At 44.4% G+C, this 15,416-nt stretch overlaps 1 long non-coding RNA gene across 3 annotated transcripts; it reads left to right on the top strand.

Annotated features, from left to right (window-relative positions):
- Positions 1 to 627: 627 nt before the first annotated feature.
- Positions 628 to 2,943, top strand: LOC121053117. Of its 3 annotated transcripts, XR_005810823.1 has the most exons (5): positions 628 to 800; positions 971 to 1,132; positions 1,525 to 1,618; positions 2,034 to 2,099; positions 2,853 to 2,943. It is a non-coding gene; the product is annotated as an uncharacterized LOC121053117 (long non-coding RNA). The 3 variants fall into 3 exon arrangements; XR_005810824.1 differs by lacking the exon at positions 2,853 to 2,943 and having other exon boundaries at positions 971 to 1,037; positions 2,034 to 2,310; XR_005810822.1 differs by lacking the exon at positions 2,853 to 2,943 and having other exon boundaries at positions 2,034 to 2,310.
- The last annotated feature ends 12,473 nt before the right edge of the window (positions 2,944 to 15,416 follow it).

Below are 15,416 nucleotides of genomic sequence, written 5' to 3'. Positions count from 1 at the left end.
GTTTATTATTAATAAAATTGAGTTGACAGTTTCTCAAAAAAAAAAAAAAAAAAGTAAAAGCTTTAGATTTATTCTGAAGATGAACAAATGAGATGAACAAGATAAGAGCAATTGGTATCCACCACCGTTTTCCACATATCCCATATCTCATCAGCCTTCTAAAATGTTCTAGTTATTTATAGACAAGTAATAGTCACAAAATCAACTGTAAAATGACACCAAAACTGAGCTAAAAAAGAAAGAGCATATACCTCTTTTCAAAAATTGCACTGAATTTGGAATATATATGTTAATGTGGGCAATGAGTCATGTGAATTTGTTTGCTAAACAAATTTTGATAACATGGCTATCATCGTGTTGTGAGTTACAATTTTGCAGGTGAAGCTTAACGGTGAAGATAAGAAAATTCTAGTGAAAATTTTGACTGAGTAATATCAGAGTTTTCTAATCATCTTCAGCTTAAACAACTAATTACCTATACTAAAGCGCTATCTCCCTGTGAACAGTAACGTCCATATTGATTTACTCTTTTGCCCCTTTTTGTTTCTTTATTACGAAGCTGCCATTCAATATCTTGACGGTGATAAGAGAGACCGGGATAGATGTCTTCTGGGTCTTTAACGAGGGGAAGAGGTCTTCTGCGAGATTACAGAGAGAAGAAAAAGGATGTGAGAGGTCTTCTGTGAGAGACATGCACAGAAAGAAGAATAGGGAAATTCACATCGCGAGACTGATCAGAGAGAGAAGGAGAAGAGGGAGACAAGAAGAAGAAGAAGAAGAAGAGGAATCTGGGTAATTGGGTATTGATCTGAAATACCTTGCTTTTATGTGTTTTAATTTGTGTTTTTCTTCTGGGTTTTGTGGTTTGATGCTTGGTTGCATGGTTTTTGTGGTTTTGGGTTTTCGAATTGCTTTCCTTTCAAATCTTTTGGAATTGCTTTGGATTTTTGTAATTGGATTTTACTTTTAGATTGCCCGACGTAGAGAGAAAGAGAAGTGCGCCGATCAGGTCTTCCACAAGCGGAAGGAGTTTCTAGGTCTTTTACTTTTCCACTTCTACCATAAGCCTGTACGATTATTTCTGTCTTCTTCGATGATGATTGCTTTAAATTATCGGTGTGACATCATTGAGGTAAATCAGACATTGTATTGGTAGAGAAGTAAATTTTAGATTCTGTTTCTTTTCATGGAATTTGATGGTTTTTGGGTTTGATTCTATGGCTATCTCTCTGCCTTTGCTACTTTTTCAGTTTTAGTTTGATATGTTTAGCCAAGACATTAACGTTGATTTGGGTAATTGGTCAAGGTTTGATTGCTTTGTTGTCTTTTTTATGTTGATTAGCAAAGCTTTTTCTTCTTTGGGTTTCTCTGTGCCCGTCTCAGTTTCTGAAAACAAGTTGGATGACTATGTTACGTATTATAATAGCTTTTAATCCCTTTTATCATAAGTTTTCTGTAAATGATTACCCTACTTCTTTTCTATGCTCTAGCTTCGTTGCTGATCTTTTTCTTTGCATCTTTCAGGTGATGCTAACTTTATGTTCTTTGGGGACCTTGAAGAGAATATTATTTTAGCTGGGTAAAGGGAACCCAATCATAGCAAGTGTTTATTTCTTCGGTTAGTAAGTTTACTGATGGTACTGCTACATGTGAAATAGATTGACATAACTAATATCCCAGTGACTTCACTAAATTGTTCCAACTCACCTACACAAAGTATTTCAATGACGCAGCTTTGCAAAATCCGAGCCAAGCTTACATTTTTATCGATTATGAAACTTGGGTTTGTATTTCATTTTTAATTGTTTCATGGGAATTGTAGAAATATTTGTTAGAACTCCTTATATGATTGCACAGTTTAAGAAATATAGTTTAAGTTTTGTAATTTATTGCTCAGTTGCAATTCTGCAATCTAAAATATTTGGTAGCTTGAAATCAAGATTTGCAATATAAGATAGATAAGCCCCTTTCATGTTAAAGCTAGGTTCTGTTTTTCTTTTGTCTAATTTCTGTTTGGTATGGTTTTGTTGCAGTTAGCTACCATTTGATTGGATCCAGTGGATTACTATTTGATAGAAAGCGCAAGGATTCCTCCGCTGGTAAATTTTTGCCATCAACAATGTTTGATTTTTCAGAGACCTATCTTTTTAGGTTCGATTAGGTAAAGATTTGATTTCAAAACTACTTATCTGTTCCCAACAGTCTGATTTGTAAAGGAGGCATTCAATTTTAGCAGCTGGGTTGTCATAAAGTTATGTAGGCATTCCAATGATTATTTTCATTGGTATATATAGCACCAAGTACAGCAAATTTCAGCATCCTTCTCTTTACGGACATGCATGTTCGATGATTAGAATTGGGCTATAGGCATAAATGGCCTGCCAAATACTCCTTCTTTTGTTTGATGACCAATTTAGAAATGAGTTATTACTTCGAACATAATTAACAGAATAAAGAACGATTAAGAAATAGAGAATTGAATAGACCTAGAGATTGAATAGAAGCACACGGACAACAGCAAGTTAGAGATTTTAAAAAGCATAATGAAGAAAGTGAAAACAGCCCCAAATATGAAGAGCCAAAGGTAAGATCCTGCAATTGAGGCCTCTTTAGAAGGCTCTGTAAGTTTGGTTCATTTAGGGCACAGTACTTGCTTTGAACCACCTATCATTCTCCCTTTTTTCTCTTTTTTTTTTGTTTTTTGTTTTTTGGGTTTTTTGTTTTTTGTTTTGTTTTGGGTTAGTGAGAATGTTTCTGACTTTATGGTGCTAACTGCTCTTTTCTGTGTTCAAATTTGTTTTTTTCTCATGCGAATTTAGTATGAGAATTGATTTTTCTTCAATTTGAAGCAGACCAGTGATTGAGCAAAGGAGAAAAGAACGGCTTTGGGTCTGAGTTTGTAATAGAAATTATATGCCTGTTAATTCAAAGATTGAATCGACCAGTACCTCGACTTGACATGAGCGTCAAAGTGTTCATCATTAGTAAGCAAACATACCCACGGCATCACGCGGGAGGAATTGCCTAGTACAATTCAAAAGCTGTATATGGAAGAGAAACTACTTAATGAAGTCACTGACTTAGGCCTCACAAACTTCACAGCTAGCACAGAGAAGATAAGATGCCATGTGTCAAACACTTTGTGCATCTATCTGGAACCTTCATGCAACATCAGTTAGCACATCAACATTTTATCACGTCAACAACTTTCTCTATATATTCTGAGCCAAAAAAAAAAAAAATCTCTCTATACGGTGCTATCAATCTAGTGTTTCTCTCGGAGTCTAGCTTTGTCGGTAAAGGTATTATCAAACATCAATTGATTAACAGGTACAAAGAAATTGAGGAACGTACTTGTCAGTTGTCACGACCATTGCATTGTGAAAAATTGTGTACGATATATAGGACTACACAAACAGTCCGGACGGCAAAAAAGACTAGAAAAGGTGAAATATTTCAGGACATATTATTGGACAATTTGGTCACGATAAGACTTGACCATCCACACAAAATTTTACCATCCACTCAACTCCATTCATATATGTAAAAACCAACTCACTCTCAATAGCAATGGGCAGTATCACAATACGGGGTATTGTAAGCAAAGATATCAAATTCAGCTTACAATATGACCAATAGCAAATTAAGAACAAATACAACTTATACCAAGACCATATGAATGATGCTTCTAAATTTCTGATACACAACATATTTATCGAGAGGGATGAACAATATTTCAAGAACCGTGAAATATCCTAGCTCTTCCCAACTAACCCAACGTCTTTCGAAATATCCCAACCGTTACTCATAGCAGCAAAACAAAGTTAACTCCATTGTGTATAAATAAAATAAACAACAATTACTCCAAAATTATAAAAACAAAATTAATTTCGCATTCATAGAGTCAGAAAACACAGTAATAATGTCATTAGAGAATATCTCTGGTCCAACATTGCCTTGGTGAAGAAAACTATAAAACAAGAGGAATATGAAAACTCTGTTGAAACGATCTCGCATTCTGCTGTCTTATCAAACTAGAAATGAAACAACGGAGTTCTCTTCCAACAAAGCATAAGTCTACATTCTTTGCAAGACATTCCTGCAATAAGAAAAGGCATGACTTAATATATACCTCATAATCATGAATCATGATATGAAAAATCAATACCCTCAATAGAACATTAATTCAATCATTAATATTACGTCTCAAGCTAGTAATCATCACATCCAATAAAATTAAATATATGACAATCTGTTGACATTCTTAAGAGTAGAGCTAGTAAAAAGTATTTCAGGTGCATTAGTAGGAACATATGAGTATTGTTTGAGCCCAAAAGTATTTTTGCTAAGATCGCTTAGGGGATTTAGCACAGTAGGCCGATACCTGCGGCCCAAAAATAATCCTACTTGGGTTTGGGTTATAGCTTCACATATTCCGTGATCCATAAAGAAAACGAGTCCTTATTGGAGTCAAGTAGCGGAGATCGAATAGGAAGCTTCAATCAATAATCCTTCTATGTCAAGGAACAGTCGAAACCCTAGGTATAAATACTAGGTTTCAAGGATGAATTATGGACAACTCTAATCATACAGATTATCAAAGCCTCTCCGGAGCAAACCTACCCGCAACCTAATTGCAACCCAGCGAAGCAAGGGTAACGCCCTCGCAACCTAGCAAAGCTAAAGATACGCTTTAGCAAACCCGTGCTTTCTCCAAAGTTCCCAATGATTGCTCTGCTCAACCCACAACGTTGAGTATCGATTCGGTGACGCAAAGAGATCACAACCAAAGCCCTTACTCGTAAGGTAAGAAGTCCTTTTCCTGAAGGCAGAGAAAAGAACCTTGTGACGAGGTTGGTGCTCTCCTTGTCCACATCATTTGATCAAGAAGTCAGGTCAAGGGATTCTCTGACGACTGCACCCCACGGTGCTGGTACACCTGCGCACACGCTCAAAAGAGATAGTTTGCACCCATACTGGTTTTGGAGCCAAACATTTTGGCACGCCCAGTGGGACCCATAGCATTTCTTCATGATTGCAACCATTAGGAAATCAAGCGCAAACCCTTACCAAAAGGTTTACGTTAACTGCCCAAACCACAGGACCTCCAGTTACAAGCCGCACTCTCGGGTCGACTGTCGTGGTCTTTCTGACGAACAGGTAACGTAAAAGTTCTCACTCAGCCCACTATCACCAGACATGTCAACAGAACAGGGTGGAACTCCACAGCCCGCTACTGAGGGCAACAAAAATCCTCCTGTCCAGCCTAACGAGGCTGGCGACACGGCCAACACTGCCCAAGTGGCTGCGAGTGAGGGGATAATTGATTCCTTTGTGCCCATTATCGCCTCGGCGAATGCGAGCATTGAGGAGCAGCTTGCTATCTTTCAACAAAATAATGCTGCATATAATGAAAGGATGGAAAAAAAACCCTCGCGGAAGAGCGCCAAAGGCTTAATGAGGTTTAGATCTCACTGCGAAATCTTGAAGCGAGTTCGAGACAAACTCAGGGACACTGGCAAGATACGTACAAGAAAAGCCAGGAAAACCGAAAGGAGCTTGTGGATATGATGACCAGTCAGGCCGCTCAGAGCAAGCGCATCTCTGCTGACATCGCTAACCAAGCCAAGCATACTGCATCAAAATTGGCAGTACCTTGCAATGAGGGATCCAATCTTGTGACCCAAGTCGCCATGCAGAGAGCTAAGTTGGACCAGGCTAAAGAAGTTCTGAATAAAGCTTTGGGGGATCCTAACGCTGTTCTTGGCTCACTTGGACAACCTTCAGGTACTGGCAAATACATACCTCATAATGCTCGGGAGAAGACTAGCGGGAATACCGTTACACCATCTGCAGCTGCCTCTACCTCAGCAACAAAAAGCAAGGACAAAGCCCTAGTAATTGGTGGTAATAAGGCTACTCCAACTCCCTCGCAAAAGAGTAAGACTCTGAAGACCGGTGAAAGCAATCCTGCTGATCCTGTTATGTTTACTCAATACGACAGTGACGGGGCGGAGAATGTCTATGAAGAACTTCCAGGGAATTATTATGGCATTGACCAGGCTGGCACTCCGATCAAGGTAACGGCCTTGGTCAAAGATGTGACCACACCAGGTATAACAATGCAGCCATCCACTATTCCCTGGACAATTCGCCTTAGGGAAGGTACAGTAGCCGCTAGCCAGACTATACCTCTGCAGAATGCTCGCCAGAACGTGGAGACACCTCCTCCTCCTCCTGGTCCGGGCTATGTGAGACGCGAAGAGGTTGAGGAGATGATCAGGCTAGCAAACCCCAAGGCCCACCTAGATGGGGTTTATGAGGGACCATTCCCGCCGCATATAATGCTCGCGCCTTTTCCCAGAGGCTATAAAAATATCATATTCTCTACTTTTTCAGGAGAGGATACTGAGGACGTGGCAACCCATTTGGCCAGGTTTAAGGTGCAATGCGGCCAATACCAGAATGATGACATCCTCAAGTGCAGGATCTTTGGCACTTCTCTATCTGGCACAACTTTTAGATGGTTTTCTAAACTGCAGCCAGGGTCAGTGGTTGATTGGCCAGCAATGGAAAAGCTCTTTCGAGAAACTTTTGGAGCTAGTGAGCCTGAGGTTGACTTGGCCTCTCTCACCCAGATGGCCCAACAGCCCACCGAGTCTGCTGTTGCTTATCTTCAACACTTCCAGATCCAGAATGCTAAATTAAGCATGATATTGCCTGAGAGAGAGTTGGTTAAATTGGCAATCAAAGGATTGGAGCCACGCCAACGAAAGAAGCAACATGGCAGCATGATCCAATCAATGGGAGAGCTTATCACAGAGGTAGGAAGCTTTGAGCATCTCCTCAGAGAGACTGATGCTAGGAAAAATGCGTCCAAAAGGACATATGTACCAGGAAAACATCACATAGGGGCCGCATTGCACTTCCAGCCGACTTTCTATGATCCATACTATCATCATCAAGGGGAGGAAGTTTGCCAGGAAGAAGATGATGAAGAGGAGAATGATGTCTCCGCGTTTGAGCTGACAGGGAGGAAAAGCTCAACCCTCAAGCAATTGAAAATATCTAAGGAACCTATCAAACTCAAGTCTGTAGCCTTCACCAAACCTGAGTTCATGACGTATACATATGATGTCAATAAGGCACATGAGATTTTAGATGAAATGATCGCTGCGAAGATGGTGAAGACAGACTTCGGACCTTTCCCTCAACCAGATCAGCTGAAAGGAAAGAAGTACTGCAAATTCCACAACCTGTGGAACCATAACATGGCTGACTGTGTGAAGCTAAAGAACCAAATTCAGGTATGGCTCAATAATGGTAGTTTGCAGGTGGAAACTCCGACGACCACAGCAGCACTAGTAGACCTGAACCCTTTCCCGGACACCGAGGTCAATATGGTTGATGTGAACTGGACCAAGAAGAACCAGATAAAACCAACTTTAGATTTGACTACAAAGGGCCGGGAAGAGAGGACAAAAGGGGACGAGACCCCTGCAAAGGAGAGAGCTAAGCCGGTCAGCGAGGCCTCACCAATAATCCTTTGCTCGCGATGCAAGGAAGAGTGTGGCATCCAAGTGTCGCATGAAGAAGTCAAGTTGACATTCCATTTCTGCTCTTTCTAGCCAATCAAGTGGGCCTCACCATCGCGAAACTATCAACCATCGAGCCCAAGAGCAGGAAACAAGATAGGATCACCGTCATCCCCAAGGGACTCCAACTTGTTCAAGAAACTGAAAGAGGCTGTAGCCGAACAGAAACAAGATGGAAGGGCTAGGAATGAGCACAAAGATATCCTGACCAATCCTTACATTCCACCTTCTTCAACGTCCTCCATCAAGGAAGGCAAGTGGTATACCAGAGAGAAAGGGAAAGCGGTGGAGATTAGCCCTTCCAAGAAAAGGAAGTTGCAGCGAAGGTTCGAAGAGGCCAAGCGAACACTAAAGGCTCTGGATCAGGGCCTGATTAAGCCTTCGCAATTGGTCAAATCACCTTAGCAATATCAGAAGGAGATGGAGGCGCTAGCCGCTAAGCCATTGGTGGCCCCCGCAATTTTCAGAAGCAAGCACGCTCGGAGTCAAGGGCTTCTAAGCTTAGTGTTTTTTGCAGGATCACGAAAGAAGGAACACCTCCGCCAGCCAGGAAGGAAAGCTCGCCCACTAGGAGACCCCGTATTAGGAGCAGGTTGTTTCGCAAGGAGCCAAAGACCAAACCCTCAGTTTTTGGGAAACTGGGGGGCAAAGACAACACTACATATGCCTTACAGTGGAGACCTAAAAAGGTTCAAAGCTTGGTAGTCGCACCCCCAAAGGAGAACCTAACAGAGGAATAAAGGTTGGACTCACCAAAGCAGGTTGCCGCTACACAGGAGCACAAGCAGTGCCAGGTAAAAGGCCTCATAGAAAAGTCGTTAGTGGCTTCATTGGCTAAATAATTCAACACTGACATACCAGTTGATGAGCCCAAGCTCAACCTAGACGAGGAGATGGACGAGTCAGAAGAGGTAGACACCTCCTGCAATATAGTTTATGTACTTCCCGCGAAGTATGCACTACCGGTCGCCGCGCATGAGTGTGTGGAAGCTGAAGGAGGCAGCGAACAGCCTTTACAGATTACCTCAGCAGCAGCGACACCTGTAGAAGAGGCTGTGTTCTTAGAAACAGAGGATGCCAGCAGTAGAGAGTCCTTCATGAGCTTTACAAAGCCAACACTTGCTATGGTTCAAAACATGAGACCTCTATATATCACAGCGGCTGAAAATCATAAAGGTTTCAGATATTCTGAAAATTTCTGGATTTCTGAGTTTTTATCTTCAGAGGGGTCAGGGAATTAATCGCTCTTCCTCTTTCTCTCTTCACCCTCCTCTGATCTGAGTCGCCGCTGCTACCATTGGTACTGGAAGAGGAGGGAAGGAAATAATCCATCGTGACCCGTCTAGTGAGTTATCCTCCGGGATGGAGATGGTCATCAGAGCAGAGCGCGGCCCAGTGACCTCAACTCCCTCAAGGGGAAAAACAGAAGTCTGTCCTTCAAACCCTTGAGGTAGGGTGCTGAAGAAGAGCATAGGGCCTCAAGTGGCCTTCCACCCTTCTTCTATTTGCTTCATGCGAGGGAACCTAAAGAGAGAGACTCCCTAGAATGTGGTACCCCGCGTTAGGAGCGCCGTGTGTTCTTCAGCCTAACTGGAATCGGTGAATCCCGTCTAGACTTTCTGAGGCCAAAGAAATGCGGCTGGACCTGAGATTAGGCCATAAGGCCTACTCAGGAAGTGAGATTAAGCCATAAAGCCTAGGATATAGAGGCTATAAGCGAAAAGAGGAGATGACTTCAGGAATAGGAGGAAGAGGAGTAGGGATTGCAAGACATTTTTTGGTTGCAACATGGTTGCGTGTATTTGCACTCCTACGATATAGGTATTTATAGAGGCCAACATTAGTGGCCTCAGCCCTTTGGTCTTGGCAGTTGAAGTAGATTCAACGCCATCAATGGGGTCATCAAGGGAATTCAATGCTATGATCTCGAAAATGAACAAAACTGAATACGCGTGGACAACAGAGCAGTCTCCAAGGAGGTAACTACCCCATTTCGAGTTTATCCCTTTGAAAACTGCTTTAAACAGTTAAGGCGAAATATCGCTTTGTTATCTACGAAGATAAAACAGAAATTTGGGCCAGCAAAGTGGGCTAACTAGATAATATTAATATTGTTCATACAAAATAATGGGCCTAATACTAGAGGCCTAAAGTTTCCAGCCTACATAAGTTAGGCGGAGAAAATGTTCGTCCAGGCGAAAACTCGCATCAGCAGCAGCTTAGGCGGCCTGTTGGGCTGCCAGGTGGGCTTAGGCCACTTCCTGTGATAACGCCTCAAAAGCGGTTATGGGTTGTTCTAGTTGAGGTTCCTCAAGGGCAAGCCTGGCCATTATTGGGCCTGAAGATCCTGAATCTAGGACCGGAGGTGGTTTCTCTTGAGCGTCAATTCCCTGACGAAATTGGCCCAATCACCCAAAGAGTCGCGTGAATTGTCCATTTGATGAGTAAGGGCCTGGTAGTGTGCCTGGGTCTACCTAGCCTGCGCGGTCGCGGCCGCCTTCTCATTGAGCCATTGGGAGAGATCCTGCAGCAGCTAGTCAATATCAATGAACTGAGTATCAGTGATGGCTCCCTCGCGGAGAAGTACCCTCAGGTACTCTAAGGCTCTTCTGGGCGCGCCGAGGTCAGAATGTTAGGGCCCAGGAGTCTACGGAGGCCTTCTCTAGCATCGTCTACAACCCCAGGTGGGACCACTTCAAGCACGCAAGCCAGCCTCTCTAGTCTAGAAGGAGGCGCAGGCGGTAGGTTGGGATCCGTAGTGACAGGAGCCTCAAGAGGCTCCGCGACAAGAACTGCCTCTGAGGCACTGGTTCATGAAGTACCTCTTCCTCTGCTTCAAACACTTGGGGGGCAGGTTCTTGGTCAGCCGGGTTTCCACCATCCGGCTCAGCGGGGTTCTCGATAGTAATTTCCTCGGCAGCCACTGCCACTTCCTCATTAGGAGCGACATTCTGATCCTGGAAGGAAGTGTTAGAATGTGAAAAGGAGTAAGGCGGGAACCAAAGTGGAAATATTTACAAGGAAACATACCTCTTCAATAGGTGACTCGCGAGGAGCATCGGTTGCCATGCCATTTGTTCTTGGGTAATCTCGAGAGGGTTGGCCGAAACAGGCGTTATCTGCTCCAGGATGAGGGTTGTAGGTGGCTGCTCGCGAGAGGTTTCTGTTGGTGGCGCTCTTTCTTCAGCCTCAGGGGAGCTGTCGTCCACAATCTGTACTGGCACCAGGGTCAGCTGCGAATTACTCGCGGTATTAATTGGAGGTGGAGGATTAATTGAATAAGGCCGCGCTTGGGCTTGAGAAGGGGGTGCTTCGTCACCAGCAGTGGATGACCCTTCACCAGTTGGCCTTAAGGGCCTACGACGGACCTACAAGTAAGGAGCGTTACAGGCTCAGACATAATGATTGGAAAATTTCAGTGCTCGCGTTAAGTATGAAGTACGAGTCGAGATGCGAGTGGTTCATCTTCTGCCCACGGGTCGGTCCGGGGGTCAGCGCAACTGCGTTTGAGGGCCAAAGCAGCGGCAAGCTGTCAGGATCAAAAGAGAATCGAGTTAGACTATGAAGGAAATGTTGCAACATTAGATTCTAAGAGGAATTCCTTACAGTTTGTGAGTCGTCGTCGTCAGAAGAAGAGTCTTCAACTTCAGGCTCCGCGGCTACAGCTTTTTGTTTAGCAGCCTGACCAGTGGCCGGAAGAGCATCTATTGCGCGGCTGCCGGAAGGTGAAACACGTCCATGATGCATTAAAATTTGAGTAAGGGGAAAAGAGTAGAGTTAAAAGCGAAAGAAGAAAATGAAAACATTCAAAGGGCAAGTTACCTCTTGTGGGGGCTCGCGGATAACAATGCCGGCTTGAGTAGGACGCGGAGCTCGCGCTGGTCGAGGAGCTGGCTAGGGTAGTGGAGATCGCGCCTCATCTTCAGGGAAGCGAGCAAGCAATTCGGTATCAACATCATAGGGATATCGCAGATCTTGGAAGATGGTCATGAAGAGTTCATCATCCCTTTGTCTACAGCAGTTGACAGAGACTTCTTTCCACCATTGATCATAATCTTCGGAGGTCCCATCAATGGGAGTGAGTTCGTTGGCCCAGTGAGGGAGATCGACCAATGCAAGCATGCTTTGGGCTAGTGGAGGCCCAGTTGGGGGACTAACTCTGCGCCAGGAGGTGTTGTAGTTCCAGGCATCAAAGAGGGGGAATGGCACTAATTGAATCAGCCCGAGTTAGCGAGCAAAATGGTTGGGCGCGTAAAGCTCATAACTAAGTTCTTCCGCGACGAGCCTAATATCTGAGCAGGAGATCATGCTACAGAAAGCCAAGCGTGTGCGATCACTATAATTAACATCCCCAGGAAGGAACCCATGTTCAAGTAGAGGCGGGAATCTCCTATTGATCACTAAGTCGAGGTGCGGCATTTCGTGCAGGAGGTACAAATATGTGAAACACTCGGAATAGGGCGGGGATGTGTACCTTGCCTCGCGACAGAGTCATCGGCCAAGAAGAGTGTCAGCTGGTGGTAGCGGCGGAATGTCGTCGCGGCGGAAAAATGGAAAGTAAATTTGAATCCAAAAATCAAGGATCCAAAAGAGGCATGAGATGTTAGTTTCGAAAGGATGCATGGTGGCCTAGTATAAAGTACGGTAGAGGGCGCCCATAACAGGTTGTCCGAGCCCTACACGGTGGCCATTGTAGAGGGTCGTGGCGAGAGAAGTCCAAGGACCAGTGGGCTTGTTGGCGGAGGTACAGAAGATGAACTTGCACAGCCAGTACTCCAGGAAGGCAATTCCTCCGGTCGCATTGTGTTCTCTGCGGTAATGGGACAGCCACCATGGGTAGGAACCGCTATGAGAGCTGCGGCCGGTTTGAGCCATTATCAAGGTGAATGTGACAGAGTCAAATTGGCCATGTACGTAGGGCTCGCCGTCAATAGGTAACCCAGTAATAGTGAGGATGTCTAGCAGAGTGATGCTCATTTGGCCGAATCGAAAATCAAAAGTGTTGTTGGCGATGTTCCAGAAATAAAGAAAGGCAGCCAGCGGTGAACGATTGCCACCGCGCGGAAGGCAAAAGGAAAGATCAATAGTCTGAGTAATACCTGCCGCGTCCCAGCGAGCCAGATCTCGCGCTCACTCTTCGCGATACCATGAGAGCTCTGCCGCGTTGATGGTGGTGGGCCAATGCCCTATTTTGGCTCTGTGCAGATGCGCACCCCAGCTAGTGAAATCTCCAGGTGTTCTTCTGAGGACCAGAATGGGTCGTTGGATGGGTAGGCCGTAGAGGGCGAGCGTGTCGTCCGGGATGGAATCTCGCGGTGAAGGGCCCAATCCGGCCTGTTGGTTTGGGTCTAAGAAGCAGAGGTCTTTGGACGATGGTATGGATGAAACAGCGGGCACCTACGCTAGTTCCCCAAGTATGGGCGCCTTTCTCGTTAAGTTCCTCTTCCTGATCGATGATCATTTTCTTTGGGGGAGTCATTTCTGGGTTTTTGTAAGGAGGTGTATGGAGCAGGGAGTTTTTTGGGTTTAGGAGACTGGAAGGGTTTCTGATGTGACAGGTCTGAAGTGGCTTCAGGATTTAAATAAGGGATTTTGTGAGGGAAACGATACGACGAAGAGACGTTTTGCAAAACGGATAGACGCGACCCAAATTAATGGCCTCGTTTCGGTTGTCAGGCGTGTCGTTTAAGTCCCCTTCAATCAGTTACTTTTCGCGGGCCTGATTTCTGGACCTGGGGGGCAATGTTTGAGCCCAAAAGTATTTTTTGGCAAGATCCCTTACGAGATTTAGCACAGCGGGCCGATACCTGTGGCCCAAAAATAAGCCTACTTGGGTTTGGGTTATAGCTTCACTCATTCCGTGATCCATAAGGAAAACGAGTCCTTATTGGAGTCAAGTAGCGGAGATCGAATAGGAAGCATCAATCAATAATCCTTCTATGGCAAGGAACAGTCGAAACCCTAGGTATAAATACTAGGTTTCAAGGACGAATTATGGACAACTCTAATCATACAGATTATCAAAGCCTCTCCGGAGCAAACCTACCCGCAACCTAATTGCAACCCAGCGAAGCAAGGGTAACGCCCTCGCAACCCAGTGAAGCTAAAGATACGCTTTAGCAAACCCGTGCTTTCTCCAAAGTTCCCAGTGATTGCTCTGCTCAACCCACAACGTTGAGTATCGATTCGGTGACGCAAAGAGATCACAACCAAAGCCCTTACCCGTAAGGTAAGAAGTCCTTTTCCTGAAGGCAGAGAAAAGAACCTTGTGACTAGGTTGGTGCTCTCCTCGTCCACATCGTTTGATCAAGAAGTCAGGTCAAGGGATTTTCTGACGACTGCACCCCACGGTGCTGGCACGCCTGCACACATGCTCAAAAGAGATAGTTTGCACCCATACTGGTTTTGGAGCCAAACATTTTGGCACGCCCAGTGGGACCCATAGCATTTCTTCATGATTGCAACCATTAGGAAATCAAGCGCAAACCCTTACCAAAAGGTTTACGTTAACTGCCCAAACCACAGGACCTCCAGTTACAAGCCGCACTCTCGGGTCGACTGTCGTGGTCTTTCTGACGAACAGGTAACGCAAAAGTTCTCACTCAGCCCACCATCACCAGACATGTCAACAGAACAGGGTGGAACTTCACAGCCCGCTACTGAGGGCAACAAAAATCCTCCTGTCCAGCCTAACAAGGCTGGCGACACGGCCAACACTACCCAAGTGGCTGCGAGTGAGGGGACAATTGATTCATTTGTGCCCATTATCGCCTCGGCAAATGCGAGCATTGAGGAGCAGCTTGCTATCTTTCAACAAAATAATGCTGCATATAATGAAAGGATGGAAAAAACCCTCGCGGAAGAGCGCAGAAGGCTTGATGAGGTTTCGATCTCACTGCGAAATCTTGAAGCGAGTTCATGACAAACGTAGGGACACTGGCAAGATACGTACAAGAAAAGCCAGGAAAACCAGAAGGAGCTTGTGGATATGATGACCGGTCAGGCCGCTCAGAGCAAGCGCATCTCTGCTGACATCGCTAACCAAGCCAAGCATACTGCATCAGAATTGGCAGTGCTTTGCAATGAGGTATCCAATCTTGCGACCCAAGTCGCCATGCAGAGAGCCTTTGGGTTTTCCATTTGATCGTTTTCCAGAGAACAAGTGCTTAGGTTTCAAATTGGGAGTAACTCAAACGAGGACTTACAGGCTAGGAGAGCCAGAGCTATTAGGTTTCCCGAGTCCGTTCTCCAAAAGTTTCACCAAAATTTAAACTACCACAATTAACCATGCTGAGCTATGTCGACAAACAAATCCGGAGAGGTAGTATATATAGTAAAACACAAAAGAAAGTAAATAAAAAGAAGAGTTTTTCCCCTCAGACGGGTCAAAACTTTCATGAACCGGACAGAATGATACCCAATCTTTCAAAGTGACCAAAATGGTACCTGAACTTTCAAAATGTGGCCAAATGGATACCTCCGTTAAATTTTCGTCACAAAACCGTTAGTATAGCCCATGTGCCGCGCATGTGACTGAAAATTAAGGTAAAAAGACCATAATACCCCTAAATTTATGATCTGATATATTTCCACCCTCTCTCATAGTCTACCTCTAATTTTCCCTCCAAATATTCCCGCCAAACATATATCTTTTTTTTTTTTTTTTTTCTCTTCTTCTTCCCTTTTTCTTGATAATAATCATGTACCTATTTTCTATACAACTGAACATGTTTTATGCAAATAATCAGGTTACGATCAATCAAAGATCAATGTTTAATAATATGACATGAAAGTCTCAAAATTTTTTCAAATGCCATGCGC

Source organism: Rosa chinensis, chromosome 5, assembly GCF_002994745.2.
Source record: "Rosa chinensis cultivar Old Blush chromosome 5, RchiOBHm-V2, whole genome shotgun sequence".
Classification (NCBI taxonomy): Eukaryota; Viridiplantae; Streptophyta; class Magnoliopsida; order Rosales; family Rosaceae; genus Rosa; species Rosa chinensis.
The sequence above is the reverse complement of the archived record's forward strand: the minus strand, read 5'-3'. Positions and strand labels throughout refer to the sequence as shown.